Source organism: Ipomoea nil, unplaced genomic scaffold, assembly GCF_001879475.1.
Source record: "Ipomoea nil cultivar Tokyo-kokei standard unplaced genomic scaffold, Asagao_1.1 scaffold2545, whole genome shotgun sequence".
Classification (NCBI taxonomy): domain Eukaryota; kingdom Viridiplantae; phylum Streptophyta; class Magnoliopsida; order Solanales; family Convolvulaceae; genus Ipomoea; species Ipomoea nil.
In genome coordinates, this window is record NW_017618973.1 from 602,501 (window position 1) to 624,173 (window position 21,673).

Genomic DNA, 21,673 nt, shown 5'->3' on the forward strand with positions numbered 1-21,673 from the left:
CAGCGGGTAGCCGGTGGGTGGGGGTCCAACCGCCGGCTGCCCGCCGGCTGACACTGTTCAGGGCAGCGGGTGCCCGGCAGGCAGCTGCCCGCCCGCCGGCTGCCCGCTGCCGGAGCTGCCCGAATTGCCGCGGGTAGGTGGTGGGTCCCCTACCCCCCACCTACCCCCCACTGACTCTTTTCATCACTTTTCGCCCCGGGAACCGTTGTGGAACCCGAAACCATGCTTAGACACTTTTCAACGTAATTAACGACAACACATAGACAATTAACGGATCAAATACGATAGACGAACGGCACATAACCTAACATGCTTTTCTAATCATAATCAACACCCAAACATGCGATTTCCCACCCGATAATCCAAGAATAAGATCATACGATACAACCTAGGGTTCTAATCACTTTTATATCAACAAGGATACGGTTCGTCTTCTAATTGCAAGATTCGGTAGGAACAACACATAATAATCAAGGATACCAATTAATCATCAAGAACATCATAATCATCAAGAACGACACATAATCATCAAAATCCCGATTAATCATCAAGAACATCATAATTCCCAATATCAAGATTATCAAGATTCCCCATGGAATCATTAAATCAACATCAATAATAATCACAGTAATTCGTCATTTACAATCATATGGGGGAAACCCTAAGGGGAAATCATAGCTATGAAAATAGGTTTTGTTGAGACATGGGTTACCTCTTAGCCTTAATTAATTCCTTGGCTATGAAGGATCTTTCTTTAAGCTTTCTTGCTTTCTTGATTTCTTCTAAGGGAATTCTTGGAGCTCTCCTGGGGTGATGGGGCGTCTAGGCGTGTGGGGGGGAATTCTAGGTGCCTCTTAAGTCCTCTATTTATACATTTAGGAGTCCCAATAAGGAACTAATATTATAGGCTCGCTAATTCTATTCCTTTTGGAACTAAGGATTGGGTTTAGGGGTTGGGTTTATACATGAGGGCCCATGGACTATGGTGGGCCTTTTCCCTAATTAATTATAATTTATTCTTTCTCTTGGGTTACTGATTAATTGATTAAATGGTTTTAGGGGCCGTAACACGGGGTGTTATACTCTCCCCCCCTTACAAGGGGCTTCGTCCCCGAAGCCCGGTGTTATAGTCCACCCTTTCACCCCTAGACACCTCGTAGCTCGGCCTCCTGTTTAGGGTTGCGGCCTTACGTTTGTCTTGGCTTGGGGTAGGCTGAACTTCTGATGGTGTTGTGATAGGGAAGTTTTCGGTTGTACCTCGGTTTCTTGCGCTGGAACTGGGTGCACCGCGGGTGCCCAAGGCGGCCTCGATCGCTGCTACCCTTTGATCGAGTGCGTGTGTGGTGCGGATCAGGGATGAGAACCCTTCTTCCATGATTTGATTCTGTCGGTCGAGCTGTGCGAGTATGCGTTCGCTGACTGAACCCTCGTCTTGTCCCCTCGGGTTCCCTCCTGGCTGTGGGTGCACTGACGGGTTAGGCCCGTCTTCCTCCTCTTGTCCTTCATTTTCTTCCGTGCCTCCGCAATCTTGCATGGCCCGCTTGAGCTTTTTGTTGGAGATGTCCAACCGATCAACCAATTCCCTACGTTCCTCATCGGGTTTGTGGCAGATTTCTTCGAGGGTGAGATAGTGTCCTCCTTCGATGAAGTAGATGTCATTGCGGCGAAGGTTTTGGGCATTGAAAACCATGCCATTGGCGGTTTTGACCTCGGTGTGGCTTAGGTCTACCCCCTTTTTCTCCATGATCCAACTCAGGATCATCCCGTAAGGTAGGCTAAGCCGGTTGTTTGTTTTGCAGAACTCCATGTGCTTTAGCATGAGTGCCGGCAGGTTGAACTTGATTTTATGTTTTAGGAGGTACGCAAAGGTGCACTCCAAGCTCCCTACGTCCTTGCTCTTGTTATTGGTGGGCAAGAGGCTATCGGTTACAATCATAACCAATATCTTTTGCTCCGCCGATAACCATTTTCGGTTTGGTCGAGTGGCCGAGGTGAACCCGTCCTCTTTCCCGAGCAAGTATCCGAGGTAGTCCTTGTACCCCGTAGTTTGGGTGTCAATCCACCCCTTTCGGTCATAGCTAGACACACCCGTGGTGGTCAATCTCAAGAGTTTGGCCAACCGGCCTTCGGAAAGCACAATTTCCTTGCCACGGACCTTGGTGGCTACTTCTACCTTGTCACCCCATTTGGTGGCCACAAGGTGCTGATAGAATTCCTTCACCAATTCGGGGTACGTATCCCCTTTGATGGTGAGATACGTATCTAGAAGTCCTTGGTGTTTAAGCATATCAACCAATTCCGGAGAGAATTGGTCGGGTTCAAGTGCTTTACCTCCGATCACGGTGTAATCGGCATTGTTCCACTCCGGGGTGCGGATTCCGAGGGGTTTCTTTGGCATCGCGATAGGTGGTACTTTTCCGGTGGATTTTCCGGCGAGATTTCCGGCGAGTCTCCGGCGAGGTAGGCAGCGCGTTCTTCTTCGTGGGCGAGGAAGGCGGTGGCGAGCTGGGCTCCGGTGATGGCTCGGCGAGGGGAGGTGGCGGCTTTGGAGTGGGGTTGGGCAGTGCGTGGCAGCGGGTGGCGTCCAGGCGAGTGGCGGGCGGTGCCGGTGTCGCGGGTCCTCTCCGGCGGTGATGGCGGCGTGCGGCGGGGTGCAGCCTGGGCGGTCGGTGGTGGCTCGGCTGCTGGCGGCGGTGGTTTCGTGGGGCCGGTGATGGGGCGACGGGGTGGTGAGATGGGTAGGAAGGGTGAGGAAGAGGGAGTGTGGGAGAAGGGGAGGAAGAAGAAGGGTTTTTGATTTGGGGATTTTGTGGGTTTTAGGGATTTAGAGGGGTTTAATAAGGGAGTGTCCCCTTGAGGTTTTAAGAAACACTCATGGCTTGGTGGTTGGGGCTTGGACTTATAAATAGGAGGTTTAAGGTTCAATCCCTAGTGGTGACATTAGGCATTCCTTGATGAGGTGATTTTTGTCCTTTTCCTTGTTTCGTCTTTTAGTGAGGAAGGGTTGGGTGGATGGCATAATTTGTGTTTTACTCTCGTAGTGGAATCGGAATTTGAATGAAAAGGAATCTTTACTCATAATACTTTCTAAGTAGCTAAGCTAAGTAGACATAATGCTCCCGAAGTAATTAAACTAAATAAGTGGTCTATACGATACAGGGGGTGGTTACAAGGGGGTGATGACTTATCCTAGACAGAATTCGCTTTCGGGGTTTTCTTCGGCGGGGTCCGTATGGTCCTCGTCTTCAGGGATTGGGTTTTCCCCTCCTAGGCCTTCTTCGTTTCCGAGGTCGGCTTGCGTTTGGCTCATGACGAATACTTTTCCGGGAGCGCTGTAACCCCCTTGGTGACCGGTACCCCCGTGTTGGCCCGTGGTGGTGGGACGCGGTCTTTGGGGCCGAGTGCATTGGAAGGCCTTGTGTCCTTCCTCTCCGCAGTTGAAGCATCGCCAGGGGTTGCCTGCGCAGTCCTTGCCTCTGTGACTTTTGTTGCATCTCGGGCAAGGAAAGTTTCTTGGGTTCGCTTCGTTGCTCCCCGGGGGCGGTCTTGGGTTAGTCGGGTTGTTTGATCTCGTGCCGATGTCGTTCCTTGTTCTTTTCACCGGTGGTGCCCCACTTCCGGTGTTCCTTCTTCGCATTTGTTCCTGAGCTCCGCGTTGAAGTAGTTGGATCCGATAGAGGTTCGCGGCACTGACATAAGCCTCGTTGAGGGTCCGGGGCCTACTTACTACTAGTGCCTTCCGGGCTTCGAAGTTGAGGCCCGATACGAATCTTTCCACCTTGGTCACCTCGGTGGGGACAAGTTCGGGTGCGAAGCGCGCTAGTTCGAGGAATCGTTTATGGCACTCCACGACGGTGGCCGTCCCTTGCTTTAGATGAAGGAACTCTTCGTACATGGATGCTTTTATGTGGGTTGGGTAGAACCGTTCACGTAATCGTGCCTTGAGGCTTTCCCAGTTGAACCCTGGTTCTTGTCGATGGGTGGGTCCTTCGTGGATCCACCAGAGGTCGGCCTCGTGCCCGAAGTAGAACGAGGCTATTTCTACACGACGCTCTTCTGGGCATTCTACTACCCCTAGAATCTTGTCAAGGGTCCGAATCCATTCCTCCAGGACTGCGGGGTCCTCTTCTCCGAAGAACGTGGGTGGTCGGTGATTCGAGACTTGTCGAGCGACGTCAGAGTTTGTATTCACCGGAGGCGGTGGGGGCCTGGTGTTGCGAAGGGCCGCGTCGCTTAACGCCTGCGCGACTTGTGTTAGTTGCTGTAGGGTTTGAGTCAAGGGGTCGCTGGTGGCGGGTTTCGGAGTCCTTGATTGCCTTCTGTTCGGTGCCATGCTATCGTTTTTCTGGTCAGTGTTTACAAGAATATTAAGTTAGAGTTCGACGCACTTCTGGTGAAGTGATAAGCGGGGAAGGGTTTTAGAATGGGGAAGGGCAACGTGTAGGGAAGTTATGTGTAGGTTTCACAATCTCACCGCGCGTCCTAAGGTCCCTGAGTCCTATGTTCCTAGGTACTTAGAGCTCAAGCCTAACGTCCTAAAGTCCGGTCCTTAAGAGTCCTTTCCTAGGGTCAAACTTAGGCTCTGATACCAACTGTAACACCCCAGATTTTCAAGACATTTTAAACTTACATAATAAAGGTAATATCTCATTACATCCCAAGTATCTCATAAGTGTACGGGGTGCTATGCCACACCTGGGCTAGAGAACCCAGGTGCACAGGCGGTCTAACTAATATCCATTGGAACATAATGCATAATATGGCACGCAGGCCGAAAGGGAAACTACTCTACTTCTACGCTCCAGTTCTAGCGCGCTCCAGTGCTCTAGTCCTCTGTGCCTGAAAGCCAAATATATCTGTTCAGCGAGAGATGCTGGTAACCCACTCCAACGCGTTGAAATACAATACATATAGAGATTTATATAGATATACGAAAACCATTATGAACATGAGGATATATCCTACGAACTCTAGCTTTTAAAACCGGGAATGACTCAACAGTTAAGGCTAGACATCAGCAATAGACATAGCAAGCATAAGCATTTCACAATAGATAAAGCAGTTACGACAAGGCATAGAGGGTAATCATAACCCAACATGAACAATTCCCAATATAAATCCCATAGTCACATCCCAAGGCACTTATAGTCACAACTCGTCCATATCACACACATAACGCACATTGTTGGCGCCACGGGACTGATCGCATGCCCATACATGAGGGTCAGCGCATATAGCTCTGACATAGCCCCGCAGCACCATACCCCGTATCGCAACACGGGGAGGTCGATCGCAACCGACCGATGAACCGCAGCTCATCATAATGTTTGACCGCAACCAAACAGTGGACCGCAGCCCAAGAGAGTGTCATCTGACCGCAGCCAGGATAAAGGACGAACCGCAACTCGTATAGAAACGTTTGATCGCAACCAAACGGTGGACCGCAACCCAAGAGAATGTCATCTGACCGCAGCCAGGAATACCCATCTGACCGCAGCCAGCTTCTGAACCGCAGCTCAGGATAACCAATCCGATCGCAACCGAATTGGGGTAACACACACATAACACATAGCAAGCACATGCAACCCACATTACACATTAGGAAGGGGGAGAAAACGTATAACGAAACCTATGCGTGATTCATCACTTACTAAGAATAGTCCTAAGGGGTTCATACTTCTTCCACCGAGGTCAACGTGATACCAATTCAACTAGCATGCAATATAATAGACTCATAAACCTACGAACGGTACCCGAAACATCAAACTAGACATAGGCACGATAAACGGAGTCCGTTGGGACACCAAGGGGAACGGGGAACATCAAACGGGGAAGCCGGGGTCCCGGGTGGGGGAGAAATTCCAGCGGGTAGCCGGTGGGTGGGGGTCCACCCGCCGGCTGCCCGCCGGCTGACACTGTTCCGGGCAGCGGGTGCCCGGCGGGCAGCTGCCCGCCCGCCGGCTGCCCGCTGCCGGAGCTGCCCGAATTGCCGCGGGTAGGTGGTGGGTCCCCTACCCCCCACCTACCCCCCACTGACTCTTTTCATCACTTTTCGCCCCGGGAACCGTTGTGGAACCCGAAACCATGCTTAGACACTTTTCAACGTAATTAACGACAACACATAGACAATTAACGGATCAAATACGATAGACGAACGGCACATAACCTAACATGCTTTTCTAATCATAATCAACACCCAAACATGCGATTTCCCACCCGATAATCCAAGAATAAGATCATACGATACAACCTAGGGTTCTAATCACTTTTATTTCAACAAGGATACGGTTCGTCTTCTAATTGCAAGATTCGGTAGGAACAACACATAATCATCAAGGATACCAATTAATCATCAAGAACATCATAATCATCAAGAACGACACATAATCATCAAAATCCCGATTAATCATCAAGAACATCATAATTCCCAATATCAAGATTATCAAGATTCCCCATGGAATCATTAAATCAACATCAATAATAATCACAGTAATTCATCATTTACAATCATATGGGGGAAACCCTAAGGGGAAATCATAGCTATGAAAATAGGTTTTGTTGAGACATGGGTTACCTCTTAGCCTTAATTAATTCCTTGGCTATGAAGGATCTTTCTTTAAGCTTTCTTGCTTTCTTGATTTCTTCTAAGGGAATTCTTGGAGCTCTCCTGGGGTGATGGGGCGTCTAGGCGTGTGGGGGGGAATTCTAGGTGCCTCTTAAGTCCTCTATTTATACATTTAGGAGTCCCAATAAGGAACTAATATTATAGGCTCGCTAATTCTATTCCTTTTGGAACTAAGGATTGGGTTTAGGGGTTGGGTTTATACATGAGGGCCCATGGACTATGGTGGGCCTTTTCCCTAATTAATTATAATTTATTCTTTCTCTTGGGTTACTGATTAATTGATTAAATGGTTTTAGGGGCCGTAACACGGGGTGTTACACTCTCCCCCCCTTACAAGGGGCTTCGTCCCCGAAGCCCGGTGTTATAGTCCACCCTTTCACCCCTAGACACCTCGTAGCTCGGCCTCCTGTTTAGGGTTGCGGCCTTACGTTTGTCTTGGCTTGGGGTAGGCTGAACTTCTGATGGTGTTGTGATAGGGAAGTTTTCGGTTGTACCTCGGTTTCCTGCGCTGGAACTGGGTGCACCGCGGGTGCCCAAGGCGGCCTCGATCGCTGCTACCCTTTGATCGAGTGCGTGTGTGGTGCGGATCAGGGATGAGAACCCTTCTTCCATGATTTGATTCTGTCGGTCGAGCTGTGCGAGTATGCGTTCGCTGACTGAACCCTCGTCTTGTCCCCTCGGGTTCCCTCCTGGCTGTGGGTGCACTGACGGGTTAGGCCCGTCTTCCTCCTCTTGTCCTTCATTTTCTTCCATGCCTCCGCAATCTTGCATGGCCCGCTTGAGCTTTTTGTTGGAGATGTCCAACCGATCAACCAATTCCCTACGTTCCTCATCGGGTTTGTGGCAGATTTCTTCGAGGGTGAGATAGTGTCCTCCTTCGATGAAGTAGATGTCGTTGCGGCGAAGGTTTTGGGCATTGAAAACCATGCCATTGGCGGTTTTGACCTCGGTGTGGCTTAGGTCTACCCCCTTTTTCTCCATGATCCAACTCAGGATCATCCCGTAAGGTAGGCTAAGCCGGTTGTTTGTTTTGCAGAACTCCATGTGCTTTAGCATGAGTGCCGGCAGGTTGAACTTGATTTTATGTTTTAGGAGGTACGCAAAGGTGCACTCCAAGCTCCCTACGTCCTTGCTCTTGTTATTGGTGGGCAAGAGGCTATCGGTTACAATCATAACCAATATCTTTTGCTCCGCCGATAACCATTTTCGGTTTGGTCGAGTGGCCGAGGTGAACCCGTCCTCTTTCCCGAGCAAGTATCCGAGGTAGTCCTTGTACCCCGTAGTTTGGGTGTCAATCCACCCCTTTCGGTCATAGCTAGACACACCCGTGGTGGTCAATCTCAAGAGTTTGGCCAACCGGCCTTCGGAAAGCACAATTTCCTTGCCACGGACCTTGGTGGCTACTTCTACCTTGTCACCCCGTTTGGTGGCCACAAGGTGTTGATAGAATTCCTTCACCAATTCGGGGTACGTATCCCCTTTGATGGTGAGATACGTATCTAGAAGTCCTTGGTGTTTAAGCATATCAACCAATTCCGGAGAGAATTGGTCGGGTTCAAGTGCTTTACCTCCGATCACGGTGTAATCGGCATTGTTCCACTCCGGGGTGCGGATTCCGAGGGGTTTCTTTGGCATCGCGATAGGTGGTACTTTTCCGGTGGATTTTCCGGCGAGATTTCCGGCGAGTCTCCGGCGAGGTGGGCAGCGCGTTCTTCTTCGTGGGCGAGGAAGGCGGCGGCGAGCTGGGCTCCGGTGATGGCTCGGCGAGGGGAGGTGGCGGCTTTGGAGTGGGGTTGGGCAGTGCGTGGCAGCGGGTGGCGTCCAGGCGAGTGGCGGGCGGTGCCGGTGTCGTGGGTCCTCTCCGGCGGTGATGGCGGCGTGCGGCGGGGTGCAGCCTGGGCGGTCGGTGGTTGCTCGGCTGCTGGCGGCGGTGGTTTTGTGGGGCCGGTGATGGGGCGACGGGGTGGTGAGATGGGTAGGAAGGGTGAGGAAGAGGGAGTGTGGGAGAAGGGGAGGAAGAAGAAGGGTTTTTGATTTGGGGATTTTGTGGGTTTTAGGGATTTAGAGGGGTTTAACAAGGGAGTGTCCCCTTGAGGTTTCAAGAAACACTCATGGCTTGGTAGTTGGGGCTTGGACTTATAAATAGGAGGTTTAAGGTTCAATCCCTAGTGGTGACATTAGGCATTCCTTGATGAGGTGATTTTTGTCATTTTCCTTGTTTCGTCTTTTAGTGAGGAAGGGTTGGGTGGATGGCATAATTTGTGTTTTACTCTCGTAGTGGAATCGGAATTTGAATGAAAAGGAATCTTTACTCATAATACTTTCTAAGTAGCTAAGCTAAGTAGACATAATGCTCCCGAAGTAATTAAACTAAATAAGTGGTCTATACGATACAGGGGGTGGTTACAAGGGGGTGATGACTTATCCGAGACAGAATTCGCTTTCGGGGTTTTCTTCGGCGGGGTCCGTATGGTCCTCGTCTTCAGGGATTGGGTTTTCCCCTCCTAGGCCTTCTTCGTTTCCGAGGTCGGCTTGCGTTTGGCTCATGACGAATACTTTTCCGGGAGCGCTGTAACCCCCTTGGTGACCGGTACCCCCGTGTTGGCCCGTGGTGGTGGGACGCGGTCTTTGGGGCCGAGTGCATTGGAAGGCCTTGTGTCCTTCCTCTCCGCAGTTGAAGCATCGCCAGGGGTTGCCTGCGCAGTCCTTGCCTCTGTGACTTTTGTTGCATCTCGGGCAAGGAAAGTTTCTTGGGTTCGCTTCGTTGCTCCCCGTGGGCGGTCTTGGGTTAGTCGGGTTGTTTGATCTCGTGCCGATGTCGTTCCTTGTTCTTTTCACCGGTGGTGCCCCACTTCCGGTGTTCCTTCTTCGCATTTGTTCCTGAGCTCCGCGTTGAAGTAGTTGGATCCGATAGAGGTTCGCGGCACTGACATAAGCCTCGTTGAGGGTCCGGGGCCTACTTACTACTAGTGCCTTCCGGGCTTCGAAGTTGAGGCCCGATACGAATCTTTCCACCTTGGTCACCTCGGTGGGGACAAGTTCGGGTGCGAAGCGCGCCAGTTCGAGGAATCGTTTATGGTACTCCACGACGGTGGCCGTCCCTTGCTTTAGATGAAGGAACTCTTCGTACATGGATGCTTTTATGTGGGTTGGGTAGAACCGTTCACGTAATCGTGCCTTGAGGCTTTCCCAGTTGAACCCTGGTTCTTGTCGATGGGTGGGTCCTTCGTGGATCCACCAGAGGTCGGCCTCGTGCCCGAAGTAGAACGAGGCTATTTCTACACGACGCTCTTCTGGGCATTCTACTACCCCTAGAATCTTGTCAAGGGTCCGAATCCATTCCTCCAGGACTGCGGGGTCCTCTTCTCCGAAGAACGTGGGTGGTCGGTGATTCGAGACTTGTCGAGCGACGTCAGAGTTTGTATTCACCGGAGGCGGTGGGGGCCTGGTGTTGCGAAGGGCCGCGTCGCTTAACGCCTGCGCGACTTGTGTTAGTTGCTGTAGGGTTTGAGTCAAGGGGTCGCTGGTGGCTGGTTCCGGAGTCCTTGATTGCCTTCTGTTCGGTGCCATGCTATCGTCTTTCTGGTCAGTGTTTATAAGAATGTTAAGTTAGAGTTCGACGCACTTCTGGTGAAGTGATAAGCGGGGAAGGGTTTTAGAATGGGGAAGGGCAACGTGTAGGGAAGTTATGTGTAGGTTTCACAATCTCACCGCGCATCCTAAGATTCCTGAGTCCTATGTTCCTAGGTACTTAGAGCTCAAGCCTAACGTCCTAAAGTCCGGTCCTTAAGAGTCCTTTCCTAGGGTCAAACTTAGGCTCTGATACCAACTGTAACACCCAAGATTTTCAAGACATTTTAAACTTACATAATAAAGGTAATATCTCATTACATCCCAAGTATCTCATAAGTGTACGGGGTGCTATGCCACACCTGGGCTAGAGAACCCAGGTGCACAGGCGGTCTAACTAATATCCATTGGAACATAATGCATAATATGGCACGCAGGCCGAAAGGGAAACTACTCTACTTCTACGCTCCAGTTCTAGCGCGCTCCAGTGCTCTAGTCCTCTGTGCCTGAAAGCCAAATATATCTGTTCAGCGAGAGATGCTGGTAACCCACTCCAACGCGTTGAAATACAATACATATAGAGATTTATATAGATATACGAAAACCATTATGAACATGAGGATATATCCTACGAACTCTAGCTTTTAAAACCGGGAATGACTCAACAGTTAAGGCTAGACATCAGCAATAGACATAGCAAGCATAAGCATTTCACATAGATAAAGCAGTTACGACAAGGCATAGACGGTAATCATAACCCAACATGAACAATTCCCAATATAAATCCCATAGTCACATCCCAAGGCACTTATAGTCACAACTCGTCCATATCACACACATAACGCACATTGTTGGCGCCACGGGACCGATCGCATGCCCATACATGAGGGTCAGCGCATATAGCTCTGACACAGCCCCGCAGCACCATACCCCGTATCGCAACACGGGGAGGTCGATCGCAACCGACCGATGAACCGCAGCTCATCATAATGTTTGATCGCAACCAAACAGTGGACCGCAGCCCAAGAGAGTGTCATCTGACCGCAGCCAGGATAAAGGACGAACCGCAGCTCGTATAGAAACGTTTGATCGCAACCAAACGGTGGACCGCAGCCCAAGAGAATGTCATCTGACCGCAGCCAGGAATACCCATCTGACCGCAGCCAGCTTCTGAACCGCAGCTCAGGATAACCAATCCGATCGCAACCGAATTGGGGTAACACACACATAACACATAGCAAGCACATGCAACCCACATTACACATTAGGAAGGGGGAGAAAACGTATAACGAAACCTATGCGTGATTCATCACTTACTAAGAATAGTCCTAAGGGGTTCATACTTCTTCCACCTAGGTCAACGGGATACCAATTCAACTAGCATGCAATATAATAGACTCATAAACCTACGAACGGTACCCGAAACATCAAACTAGACATGGGCACGACAAACGGGGTCCGTTGGGACACCACGGGGATCGGGGAAACATCAAACGGGGAAACCGGGGTCCCGAGTGGGGGAGAAATTCCAGCGGGTAGCCGGTGGGTGGGGGTCCACCCGCCGGCTGCCCGCCGGCTGACACTGTTCCGGGCAGCGGGTGCCCGGCGGGCAGCTGCCCGCCCGCTGCCGGAGCTGCCCGAATTGCCGCGGGTAGGTGGTGGGTCCCCTACCCCCCACTGACTCTTTTCATCACTTTTCGCCCCGGGAACCGTTGTGGAACCCGAAACCATGCTTAGACACTTTTCAACGTAATTAACGACAACACATAGACAATTAACGGATCAAATACGATAGACGAACGGCACATAACCTAACATGCTTTTCTAATCATAATCAACACCCAAACATGCGATTTCCCACCCGATAATCCAAGAATAAGATCATACGATACAACCTAGGGTTCTAATCACTTTTATATCAACAAGGATACGGTTCGTCTTCTAATTGCAAGATTCGGTAGGAACAACACATAATCATCAAGGATACCAATTAATCATCAAGAACATCATAATCATCAAGAACGACACATAATCATCAAGAACATCATAATTCCCAATATCAAGATTATCAAGATTCCCCATGGAATCATTAAATCAACATCAATAATAATCACAGTAATTCATCATTTACAATCATATGGGGGAAACCCTAAGGGGAAATCATAGCTATGAAAATAGGTTTTGTTGAGACATGGGTTACCTCTTAGCCTTAATTAATTCCTTGGCTATGAAGGATCTTTCTTTAAGCTTTCTTGCTTTCTTGATTTCTTCTAAGGGAATTCTTGGAGCTCTCCTGGGGTGATGGGGCGTCTGGGCGTGTGGGGGGTTCTAGGTGCTCCCTAAGTTCCCTATTTATAGATCCAAGGGTTTATTTAGAGTTTATTCCTATTGGGTTTAGGGGTTGGGTTTATATAATTGGGCCCATGGGCTATGGTGGCCTTTTTCCCTAATTAATCATTATAATTTATTCTTTATCCTGGGTTATTAATTAATTAATTAATTAGTTGGTTTTAGGATTCGTAACACGGGGTGTTACACTCTCCCCCCCTTAACAGGAAGCTTCGTCCCCGAAGCTTGGCCCTGGGCGACAAAAAAAAAGAAAAGTTTTCCCTTAGTTACCTGGAGTGAACAGCTCGGGGTACCGCTCCTTCATTGTGTCCTTAAGTTCCCATGTGGCTTCCTCGGTCCCGTGGTTGGTCCAGAGAACCTTCACCATTCCCATGACTCGGTTCCGGGTATTTCCATTTTTGGTGTCTAGGATTCTTACGGGTTTCTCTTCGTATACTAGTGACTCGTCGAGGTCCACGGTCTCATGTTGGAGTATGTGGCTTGGATCGTGTATGTATTTCTTTAGCTGAGATACGTGGAACACGTTGTGTACTCGTTCTAGCTCGACGGGTAAGGCGAGACGGTAGGCCAAGTCTCCGATTCTCTCCACGATTTCGTAAGGGCCGATGAACCGGGGGCTGAGTTTCCCTTTTCTCCCGAACCTCATTACCCCTCGTGTGGGCGAGATCCTTAGCCAGACCTTGTCCCGAGGCTGAATTCGGCTTGCTTCCTCTTTAGGTCGGCGTAAGACTTCTGGCGGTCTTGGGCGGCCTTCATCCTTTCCTGGATGTGTTTGACCTTAGCTATGGTGTCTTGAAGGTATTGGGGGCCCAGTGTTACCGGGTTGACCATATCTTCCCAGCATAATGGGGTTCTACATTTCTGACCGTACAGTGCTTCGTATGGTGCCATGCGAATGCTCGCGTGGTAGCTGTTGTTGTACGAGAACTCGATGAGGTCTAGATGTTCTTCCCACGTCCCTCGAAAGTCGAGCGTGCAGGCTCTTAGCATGTCTTCGAGGGTTTGGATGGTTCTTTCGGTTTGGCCGTCTGTGGTGGGGTGAAAGGCTGTGCTTAGCTTTAGTTGCGTCCCCAACGCCGCTTGTAGTGATTTCCAGAATTGCGAGAGGAACCTGGAATCTCGGTCGGACACAATGTTCCGGGGAACTCCGTGGTATTTCACTACCCGGTTTACGTAAGCTTGGGCTAGTTGCGTCATCGTCCACGTTTCTTTCATGGCAATGAATCGCGCTGTCTTGGTGAGTCGATCCACTATGACCCAAATTTTATCCTTACCGGTTTTTGTTGGGGGTAGCCCTCCGACGAAGTCCATGGATATGGAATCCCATTTTCCTTGTGGTATTTCAAGGGGTTGTACGAGTCCCTTGGGTTTGCATCGTTCGGCTTTTACCCTTTGGCAATTCAGACACTTGGCCACAAAGTCTGCGATTTCCTTTTTCATATTCGGCCACCAAAATGATTTCTTTACGTCTTGGTATAATTTGTCACCGCCTGGGTGGACGGAGTAAGGGGAGTTGTGTACTTCCTCCAAGATCCGCTGTTTCAAGTGGGGGTGCGTTGAGGGTACACACCACCTCCCTTTGTAGCGGAGGCTGCCGTCTGGGTGTGCTTCGAAGGTGCCCTCTTTCCCTCGAGTCAGGTCGCGGCGGATTTTATCTAGTTCCGGGTCCTGTTGTTGTCCCGATTTGATTTCCTCGAAGAGGGTGGGCACGGCCTGTGTGTTGAGTAGATAGGCATTGGGGCGAGTTTGTCCCTGCTCTATTATTTCCAAGTGTAGCCTTTGGAAGTCCCTGTACAGATGGTCCGGTAGGACCCACGTGGTGTTAAGGGAATGATTTGTCTTTCGGCTTAGGGCATCCGCCACCACGTTGGCTTTTCCCTCGTGGTATTGAATATCTAGGTCGTAGTCCTTTATGAGTTCCAGCCATCTTCGTTGTCTCATGTTTAGGTCCTTTTGAGTAAAGATGTACTTCAGGCTCTTATGGTCGGTGTAGATCTTGCATTGTACTCCATACAGGTAGTGCCTCCAGATTTTCAGTGCGAATATGATAGCGGCTAGCTCGAGGTCATGGGTGGGGTAATTCTCTTCGTGGGTTTTGAGTTGCCTGGATGCGTAAGCTATTACCTTGCCATTTTGCATTAGTACGCATCCTAACCCCTTCTTGGATGCGTCGCTGTAGACTTCAAACCCTTCCGATCCGGAGGGTATGGCTAGCACGGGTGCAGTGGTTAGTTTATCCTTTAATGCTTGGAAGGCCGAGATGCAGCCGTTGTCCCAACGGAAGGGGGTTTCCTTTTTCATGAGCTTAATGAGGGGTTGGGCTATCTTGGTGAAGTCGGGTACGAACCTCCTGTAGTAGCCCGCTAGACCTAAGAAGCTTCGGACTTCCGAGAGTGAGTTCGGCGTGGTCCATTCTTTAACGGCGCGAACCTTAGCGGGGTCCACTCTAATCCCTTCCTTGGTTATCACGTGGCCTAAGAAGGCTACGCTGTCTTGCCAGAATTCGCACTTGGAGAATTTAGCGTAGAGTTGGTTCTCCCTGAGGGTTTGTAGAGATATGCGAAGGTGCTTCTCATGTTCTTCTTTATTTCGGGAGTAGACTAGGATGTCGTCAATGAACACGATGACGAAGTCATCCAGGTGAGGTCGGAATACTCGATTCATGAGGTCCATGAATATGGCAGGCGCGTTAGTGAGGCCGAAAGGCATTACGGTAAACTCGTAGTGGCCGTAACGTGTCCGGAAGGCCGTTTTCTGGATGTCCGGTTTGGGCACTTGGATCTGGTGATACCCGGATCTTAGGTCGATCTTTGAGAATACCCCTGCCCCTTTGAGTTGGTCAAATAAGTCATCTATTCGGGGAAGGGGGTACCTATTCTTTATAGTAACTTGGTTGAGTTCCCGGTAGTCGTTGCACAGGCGCATGCTCCCATCCTTCTTCTTAACGAATAGTACCGGTGCTCCCCATGGGGAGGTGCTGGGTCAGATGTAACCCTTATCTAGCAGTTCTTGGAGTTGTGTTTTCAGTTCCTTCATTTCCTTTGGTGCTAGCCTGTAGGGTGGTTTAGAGATCGGGGCGGCGCCCGGTATAAGGTCTATGGTGAACTCGACTTCTCTGGCCGGGGGTGCCCCGGGAATTTCGTCTGGGAAGACGTCGGTGAACTCGTTTACCACTGGGATGGCTTGTGGTTCGGGTGTTTTGGCGTTGAGGTCTTCGACTGAGCATAAGAAGGCCTCGTTTCCTTGGCCCAGATACTTCTTAATCTTCATCATGTTTATCAGCTTGATCCCTGGATCCTGGCGGGCACTGCGGTACGACACCCTCTTACCGTTTGGCCCTCGTAGGACCACTTTCTGCTCTCCGCACAGGATTTGCGCTTGGAACTTCCCTAGCCAATCCATGCCCAAGATTACTTGCATCCCATCTAATTGAAACTGGATCAGGTTACTGGGAAATTCCACTCCCTGAATGGTGATCATTACATGCTCGTACATGCGATCACATTTTATGACCTCGCCTGAGGCCACCTTGACTTGGAGTCGGACCTTGGTGGTGGCGTTAAGACCGAGCTGGGCGGCGAACTTGGTTGCTATAATCGAGTTGGTAGCCCCTGAGTCAAATAATATGATGGCTGGGGTGGCGTGCACTAAGAAGGTTCCGGAGACTATGTTGCTATCTCCGATCCTGGCCTTGCTTAGGGTGAGGATCCTTCCCCGGGTAGTCGGCGCGATGGTTTGGTCAAGTGGGGCGGTTTTGGGGTTCTTAGCTTCCTTGGCGAGAATTGGACGACTTCCTTCGGGTTTCCTTTTATACCCCAGTTGCATCCCTGGAGGCGGGTCCGCTACCTGTTGTAGCTGACATGCCTTGGCATAGGCCTCTCCGAGGGTCTTCGGTTCTTGGGCGGCCAAGGACCTCTGGTGTTCGGGATTAAGGCCCGTTAAGAATTTCCTGACTTTGATCCCCTCGGTGGGTACTAGCTCGGGGACGAGGCGAGCCAGTCGGCAAAATCGTTGGTAGTATTCTGAGACCGGGGCCGTCCCCTGTCTTAGATTGAGAAATTCCTCGCACATGGCGGCTTTCAGGTGGTTGGGGTAGAACTCTTCCCGTAACTGCGTCTTTAAGTCCTCCCAGTTGAATCCGGGGTCTTGTTCGTACATAGGCCCCTCGCGGGCCCACCAGCTGTAGGCCACGTGCTTGAAATAGAAGGAGGCTATCCTGACCCGGTGGCGTTCGGGGCATTGGGTCGTCCTGAACACCTTGTCGAATGTCTCAATCCATTCCTCGAGGGTTGTGGGGTCTTCGTCTCCCGAGAGGGTGGGTGGTTGATGTGCCGAGACTTGGTGGTGGATTTCCAAGTTCTCGTCTGTTGGCAGAGGTTGGGGAACGATCGTACTTAGCGCCTGGGCAATTTGGGTCAGGCGTTGTAGGGCTTGAGTCAAGATTTCTTGAGAGGGGTGTCTCGGTGTTCCTGACTGTTTCTTCTTGGGTGCCATCCTGGTGATTAAAGGTTGATGTTATTTTGTGTTTCAACTTGATATAATAAGTGGGGAAGGGATTTCTAATATTAGAGAGGGATGAAGTGCGGGGTGATGTGTAGGTTTCACAATCTCACTGCGCATCCTACGATTCCTGAAGCCTATGCTCCTAGATACCTGGAGTTCAAGCCTAATGTCCTAAAGTCCGGTCTTAAGAGTCTTATGCTAGGGTCAAACTTAGGCTCTGATACCAACTGTAACACCCCAGATTTTCAAGACATTTAAAACTTATAAAATAAAGGTATTATCTCATTAAATCCCAAAACGTAATACAGGTGTACGGGGTGCTATGCCACACCTGAGCTAGAGAACCCAGGTGCACAGGCTACTAACTAATATCCTCAATAATGTAAATGCATAATATGGCACGCAGGCCGCAAAAAGGGGAACTATCTACTTCTACGTTCCGAGTTCTAGCGCGCTCCAGTGACTTATTCTTCTGTGCCTGAAAGCCAAATATATCTGTTCAGCGAGAGATGCTGGTAACCCACTCCAACGCGTTGAAATACAATACATATAGAGATATATATAGATATACGAAAACCATTATGAACATGAAGATATATCCTATGAACTCTAGCTTTTAAAACCGGGAATGACTCAACAGTTAAGGCTAGACATCAGCAATAGACATAGCAAGCATAAGCATTTCACAATAGATAAAGCAGTTACGACAAGGCATAGACGGTAATCATAACCCAACATGAACAATCCCCAATATAAATCCCATAGTCACATCCCAAGGCACTTATAGTCACAACTCGTCCATATCACACACATAACGCACATTGTTGGCGCCACGGGACCGATCGCATGCCCATACATGAGGGTCAGCGCATATAGCTCTGACACAGCCCCGCAGCACCATACCCCGTATCGCAACACGGGGAGGTCGATCGCAACCGACCGATGAACCGCAGCTCATCATAATGTTTGATCGCAACCAAACAGTGGACCGCAGCCCAAGAGAGTGTCATCTGACCGCAGCCAGGATAAAGGACGAACCGCAGCTCGTATAGAAACGTTTGATCGCAACCAAACGGTGGACCGCAACCCAAGAGAATGTCATCTGACCGCAGCCAGGAATACCCATCTGACCGCAGCCAGCTTCTGAACCGCAGCTCAGGATAACCAATCCGATCGCAACCGAATTGGGGTAACACACACATAACACATAGCAAGCACATGCAACCCACATTACACATTAGGAAGGGGGAGAAAACGTATAACAAAACCTATGCGTGATTCATCACTTACTAAGAATAGTCCTAAGGGGTTCATACTTCTTCCACCTAGGTCAACGGGATACCAATTCAACTAGCATGCAATATAATAGACTCATAAACCTACGAACGGTACCCGAAACATCAAACTAGACATGGGCACGACAAACGGGGTCCGTTGGGACACCACGGGGATCGGGGAAACATCAAACGGGGAAGCCGGGGTCCCGAGTGGGGGAGAAATTCCAGCGGGTAGCCGGTGGGTGGGGGTCCACCCGCCGGCTGCCCGCCGGCTGACACTGTTCCGGGCAGCGGGTGCCCGGCGGGCAGTTGCCCGCCCGCCGGCTGCCCGCTGCCGGAGCTGCCCGAATTGCCGCGGGTAGGTTGTGGGTCCCCTACCCCCCACTGACTCTTTCCATCACTTTTCGCCCCGGGAACCGTTGTGGAACCCGAAACCATGCTTAGACACTTTTCAACGTAATTAACGACAACACATAGACAATTAACGGATCAAATACGATAGACGAACGACACATAACCTAACATGCTTTTCTAATCATAATCAACACCCAAACATGCGATTTCCCACCCGATAATCCAAGAATAAGATCATACGATACAACCTAGGGTTCTAATCACTTTTATATCAACAAGGATACGGTTCGTCTTCTAATTGCAAGATTCGGTAGGAACAACACATAATCATCAAGGATACCAATTAATCATCAAGAACATCATAATCATCAAGAACGACACATAATCATCAAAATCCCGATTAATCATCAAGAACATCATAATTCCCAATATCAAGATTATCAAGATTCCCCATGGAATCAATAAATCAACATCAATAATAATCACAGTAATTCGGTCATAAACTAATGGTAGATGAGGATGAATGGAGTTAATGAAAAGGGGTAGGGGAGGGGTATTAGATGTGTGTAAACTAATTAAGATACTAGCTACAATGAATGAATATATTTTTTTGGTCATAAAAACGTTATTTGGAGCCAAAAACCTTGTGGTCAAACGGTATAGTTGTAACCTCTTAAATGAGAAATTTTGAAAGTATGTATGAACAGATACTATATTGTAATAGAGTCAATAGTATTTTTTTAAAAAACGCTACTTTCTCATCTCAATTCCTTAATAAATTTTATAAGGTTCACACTTATGGAAATTACTAGTTTTTTTTTACGCACTTTGCGTGAATGGGATAATGCCCAATAATTATTGTTAAATAAGTATTTCAAAGTAGATCAATGCAATATTATATAGATATTCATGCATAGGTAAATCAATGTTGAATTTATTTATTTAAATATGTAATTTAAAGTATATAAATGCAAGATAATATATGAGAGATTGATTATAAATGACACTAAAATAAATGTTTGCAACTTTGTAATAACGTTAGTCTAAATACTTAGTTTAAAAGCGATAGTCTAAATAAATATTACTTTTGGTTTAAATTTTTCTAATTCTTCTTAATTCTCTTTTAGGTATCATTGTCATTATCTTCATCTTCAGTAATGTCCTCTTTTTTATTTTAATTTTTATTGGTAGTGTGTCATGTGCAATTGGGTTACTGGTGATACCGCATAGAGGGATACATCGTGCTATGAGATTATAGTGTAGGAAATTTTAGATTTGCCTTGTTGTGTATATGACTAGGGTACTATGAACTCTTTATTTACAAGCACATATTGATATTTGATAGTGGTAGTTTTTTCCCCAACATGTTTCATGTGTTGTGCGATGTGTATCGTTATCATATGAAAGTATTGAACAAAATATTAATATTTATTATATTTGTATAAAATACTTGGTAAATATATATATATATATATATATATATATATATATATATATAACATATTTTGTCTTATAACTTTAATTTTCAATTACAAGATAATGTAAAAAGAAGACAATAGACAATGTAGTGAATATAATAAATTAATAAATAAAAAAATTAATAAATTTGAAGGTAAGCCGTCTTTGAATTGTAGAAAATAAAGATAATATAACTAATAAAATTATATCTATTTAAAAAAATTACAATGAATAATTTTTTTTAAATAAAGGCATTATAGACATCTAATTCTAAATTAATTAAATGCATATGTATTATTTTTTGTTGTAGCTACTAATTTATTTAATTTAATAAGAGTAATTATGTGGTGTACATACTTTTCATCAACAATAATGAAATCATTGATTTTTTAAATTTTCGTTCGTTGTTGAGACAAATTGTTTTGAGAGTTTGTCAATGACAATTGCTACAATTCTTGTCAATAGAGGATGATAATAAATAATTCAAAATATATGGTTACAATAGATATTGTTATAATGATATAGTACAAATTAAATTAACTTACAAATTTCTTTAGAAATGCATTGATAATATTCTGATATGTAACTTGATCAATTGGAGCCAGTAGTGTCAACATTGTCAATTCTTTGAAAAATGGTCGTACCGTTTTAGAGTTCATGTGTAATTGTCTTTATGATCAATAACTTTGTAGTTAGGTCGCGCAGGTCTCATAATGATGTAAGAACAATTTTGTCCAATAAAAAATAATAGTATAATATTTGTAAAATAATGTACAATTGTACCATTATAAAAATACATACAAAAAATATTAATATCATAATGAAATAAATCATTCCAATAATGCAAAAGCGTAACTGAAATATTGAGTTTTGTTCTAAATAATCAAAAGAAGATTTAATTAAACGAAAAAAAAAACTTAACCTAAATTTGTGTTTTTTTTAAATGCAAAAAAAAAAAGAAAAAAAAAGCCAAATGATTTTTAAAGTTCCTAATTTATAATCTTTGATGCTCAACTTTGAATTCAATGTATGCAATGAAATTATAGCTTATGAATTTATAAATTTTCTTTGTGTATATTGATGGTTTTAGGGTTTTCAGGCCCAAGGAGGTCCAACACAACCTTCGGCTGGTGGGTGCACCTTTTCATGAAATGTATGACTATTTCTCAGTTTATGCTAGTACTTGGAACCTTTTGGTATTCTTCCCTCCTTGGGTGTTCAATCGTCCCCTTTTACAAGAATGGAGGAGCCTTTATATAGCGGCTCCTCCTCTACCGATTTGAAGGCCTTTGATGGCCGACTTCATGGCTAATTAAGGTACGGAGCCGTTGGACGCCATTACTCGGTCGACCAACGGCTCTCCCAGGCTTGTAACGGCCTGACCGTGTCCGGCTTTCAATGTCTCAACGGCTCCCTCTTTAGTCGAGCCTCTTCAATGCTCTCAACGGCTCCTTGAGCCGAGTCCTTTCCTGGGCTTGGGCCTCGGTCGACTCCCTGTCTCGGCCTAAGCTTCTACTGGACTCTTCTTGGCAACTCG